Source organism: Gossypium hirsutum, chromosome A02 (assembly GCF_007990345.1).
Source record: "Gossypium hirsutum isolate 1008001.06 chromosome A02, Gossypium_hirsutum_v2.1, whole genome shotgun sequence".
Classification (NCBI taxonomy): domain Eukaryota; kingdom Viridiplantae; phylum Streptophyta; class Magnoliopsida; order Malvales; family Malvaceae; genus Gossypium; species Gossypium hirsutum.
The window spans coordinates 97,335,962-97,340,172 of record NC_053425.1 but is presented as its reverse complement, the minus strand read 5'-3'; the positions used below and the strand labels follow the sequence as shown (position 1 = coordinate 97,340,172).

The 4,211-nt window shown below is 32.7% G+C and overlaps 1 long non-coding RNA gene across 2 annotated transcripts; it reads left to right on the top strand.

Annotated features, from left to right (window-relative positions):
- The first annotated feature begins 1,248 nt into the window (after positions 1 to 1,248).
- LOC107951859 (uncharacterized) lies at positions 1,249 to 3,991 on the top strand. 2 transcript variants are annotated; one of them, XR_005905191.1, is made up of 6 exons: positions 1,249 to 1,486; positions 1,720 to 1,746; positions 2,361 to 2,503; positions 2,860 to 2,893; positions 3,437 to 3,514; positions 3,840 to 3,991. It is a non-coding gene; the product is annotated as an uncharacterized lncRNA (long non-coding RNA). The 2 variants fall into 2 exon arrangements; XR_001698645.1 differs by having other exon boundaries at positions 1,249 to 1,527.
- Positions 3,992 to 4,211: the final 220 nt, after the last annotated feature.

Genomic DNA, 4,211 nt, shown 5'->3' with positions numbered 1-4,211 from the left:
AAAACCCAAAACGAAATCTAATTGCAATTAAAAGAAACAGAAATAGTAGTGTGGCCATCTCCGAGTCCCTCGCAGCTCCAAACCATCTAAGCTTAGGGATTACCTGATTGGAGACTGAAGTTAATCCACGCTCCGAGCACTCTTAGCCGACGCCCAACCCAAACGAGCACGCCATAAAGTGAAAGGGATCAGCCAAGAAAGGTACCTTTACTCTCCTCATGGTTCTCTTTATTTAAAGCCAGCTTCGCATCCCCTCTTATGTTAGCTTCCCAATGTGGGATCCCTCCAACATCAGAGTTTAAATTCAACACCAACTCTTGCCGCCCCCTGTTGCCAAAATAAATACTCTTTGATTGCCATGAGTTTTGAACCCTGGACCTCCTTGCCAACTCTATGACGCCACCTTGCCACTTCACCACAGGCTTTTTTTGTGTCATATTTTATCCCCAATTAATTATAAGGTCTAAAGGCCAAAGTCCAAGTTCCCTTAAAAAAAACCAGAATAAATTGCAAGAGCCAAGGCTTAAACCCAGGCTCCCATACAACCTTAATGATGCCACAACCACTAGACTACAAGCTTCCTTCTGTCATTTATTTAACACAATAATTTAAAAGGCCCTTATCCAAGCATCCAATTTTTTTTCACTTAATACCAAAATTTTTGCTAAAGCCCAAGTTTGAACCCAAGATTTCTCCAACACTTCTTAGGGCCATTAACCACTAAAGCAGACATTTAATTATGTCATTTCATTGCACAATTAAATACCTATATACAACCTCCTTACGGACCCACACTCAAGGCTCGATACTTCTAGGCCCAAATTCGGGGTGTTACATATAAAATCATGATTAACATCTCAATCTTTAACAGAAATTTGATATGTGAGAGATTGATTGCTTACATTTGATAATTCTAACTTAATAATTAATTATAGCCATTTGATCATTTGTTTTCTTATTAAAATATATGGTATTTATTTTGAGAGTACTTGGTTTTTTTTATAAAAATCTAATTTATAAAAAATAGTAATAATAAATGTTTTATAAAATCATGTAACTAATAATTTTTAACAGAGAAAATAAAAGATTTTTAGCAAAACAAAACGGTGTCGTTTTGTTCAAAATGAAATAATTTTTTGGGGCGTTTTTATGAAAAAAGTAGCAAAAAGTAAACAATAGTGGCGTTTTTATATGAAAACGCCGCAAAAAATATTTTCCTTCAAAAATCACGCATTTTATCCCCAAAAGTTTCCCCCGTTAAACCCCTAATTGTTCCCCCTAAAATCATTTTTTTCCCTTCATCTTAACCCATTTCAAATTTCCTTCCTTCATTGATTTTTATGTGTTTTTTTATTTTAAATCTCTATCTCTCTGCAACATATATCAATTAAAGCTTTAGCCTTTATACCCAAATACAAGATTTTGATTTTTTTTCCTTTTTTTCTTTTTTTCCCATTTGGGTTATTGGAAAATCAAATACACTATGGTATATGATTTAACTGTTTGAATCCCCTTCAGTTTTTTTATGTAAGGGTGATCTGATTTTTACTAATATGAATAATTTTTGTTATAAAAATAGTAAAGAACAAAGTAAAAAATATATATTATTTTTCGTTGGTGCCTCTTATTCTTTCTTCCATTTCAGGTTCATTTTTGTATTCTCATGTAATTGTATTCTTGTTGGGGTTTTTTTTTAAAATATATATATTATCTCTGCAGGTGTGGAACCAAAGCAAAGAGGAAAAGGTGATTTCGCCCCTCTGCATTACATTTTATATTACAGAATTTATCATTTCCAAATCTTTATTTACTGTTCTTATCATTTCCAAATCTTTATTTACTGTTCTTATCTTTAAGAGTGAGGACTAACCTCACAAAGCTTGAGACTGTACGAGATTGTTATAGCATTCACCATTTTACATGAAATCATCACTCTTTAGGAGCTTGAAATTCCTAGATATAAACATAAATAAAACATTACAAATTTAATGTCGAAATTCGAGTCTCATCAATATTTTTGTTTCACTTATTAAAAAAAAGTTACAGATTAAGTCTTTCGGTTTGAGATTAGCCAAGATTTAGTGGAGCTACCAGCTTTAGATATGTGGGAACTTGTTTCACGTTGTACTCATCATATGATATTTCGTACTGGCCCAAGTTTGAGGTATACAACCGTTGTACTGGCCTTGCTTTATTGATTGCCAAGGAGGACAAAGTTGGAATCCTAGTGTTGTACTTGCACAAAATAAGTTTTCAATCATATTTTCTATCCAACATCAATTCTTTGGTCACAAAATGATTAAAATATATATGATTAAAATCATAGACTTCTTTTGATGTTTTTGTCTTATCAAATCTAGGATTTAAAAGCAAGAGAGAAGGAACTTAAAGCAAAAGAGGCTAAACTGAAGAAGCGTGAATGGTTAATTTGTTGTTCGCTGTTTACACTCGAGTGAGGCTGGCCCTTGAATAATAAGTGTGGTGCTTCCGATTTATTTTTGCGGTATTTGATATCAATTGTGATAAGTTGTTCCTTTCGCATTGCAGTTACAAATTATACAAATTTCTGAAGTAATTTAAATATTGCTATCTTGGCGCAAAAAAAATCAAAACTATAGTTTTTGAATCTGAATTTCCTATTCATATTTCAGTTTAGTTTTTCTGTTTGAATTCTTGTAAAATATCTTTATGTTCTGTAGTCTTTCTATTATGAAAATACTAAAATTATGCAATGACTTGATTCTTATATGTTCGGATGCAATATGTAATTGTGTTGTATGTAAGGTGGTTTTGCTATTCATTTTGCTCTTAGATTAATTTTTCCTTGTAGTAACTGAATGTTAACTTTATATTTTGCAGGAATTGAGAAGGAAAGAGGATGCCATAGCACGAGGTAGGTTCTTTTTTATTTTTTATCTTGATGAGTCCCGAGAGTATCCATTACTAGTTAGATTCTGACATGAGTTCTTGCCTTGTTCTTGGCATCTGGAATTGTAATAGAGGACAAAAATTGTTAGGTGAGTTCAAGTTTAGGTTTTTCTATTTCTTTTGAAAAATCTTTCACCAGTATAAAATGGAATGCTTGGATGTTGGTTTTGGTTTGGTTTTGTTCTTTTTCCATTTTTTTCTTGCTCTTCTTACATATAAGTCTTCAGTGAGTCTTTCAGTTAAAAATGTGATTTGTATTGGCTTTAATGTTCATTTTTTCCTTATTTGGTTTACAAGTAACTAAAAACTATATCTGCCTAATTATTGCTTAGACTGTAGTACTTTGTGCAGTTATTTCTACTATCTTAATTCCAATGATTATAAATGTAAGCCGTCTGATTCTTTGGTTACCCATCAGCACCATATGTGGTACTGTAAGGGATATTCACTTACTTTACAACTTGTTTCTCGGTTGTTTATTTTAAAATTTTCTTCTGCACATTCTAAGGATGCATGGGACATGGCTGCTGAAATTTTCCTTTCTCAGCTTCCATCGTTGGTTGAGGATCATAATGCAGAGTTCCAGGTGTGTTTTTCTTCCAGAGTTAGAACTTACTTGAATGTAAATTAAAGGTTAAGGATTTAATAGGAGTAATATAGGGATCTATGGATTTATTTAAGGGTAAATTTTAAGATTTTTGGTTGCATAAGCCCTTGAATTTATGCTAAAAGTGGAATTTATTATAATTTTATTGATTATTTTGAAAAATCTATAGCCAGGAAAAAAAAGAGAAATAAATATGTATAAATTATGTAAGTTCTTTGTGTAGCATTTTAAGAACTTCAAAGCTCACAGATGATTTGTTATACTCTATATGAGTTCATTGATTCTATGTTTTTTGCAATTTTAGGTATGATCATGGGTGCAGCAGCTTCAACTGAAAAGTACTTGTGCAGGTCTGGAGTAGGTCAATCAAGAAGCTCTGCTGGAATTAAACTGACAAGTAATTGTAGTATGCTTGTAGTTGAAGTTTCTTATAGTGAACATCATGTTGTTTATTCGGTAGATGTAACACCTCAAACCCGAGACCGTCACCGGAGTCGAATACGAGGTGTTGACAGACTTTTAAAAATTTTTCCAGACACTGCCCAGTCTGAGTACTAGTCGCTTCAAAAATCATATCTTGAGTTTCACAACTCGAAAATCAGTTTTGTGATTTTTCCCTGAAACTAGACTCATGTCCCCACCTATATATTTTTTTCTAGAATTTTTGGTCGGGCCC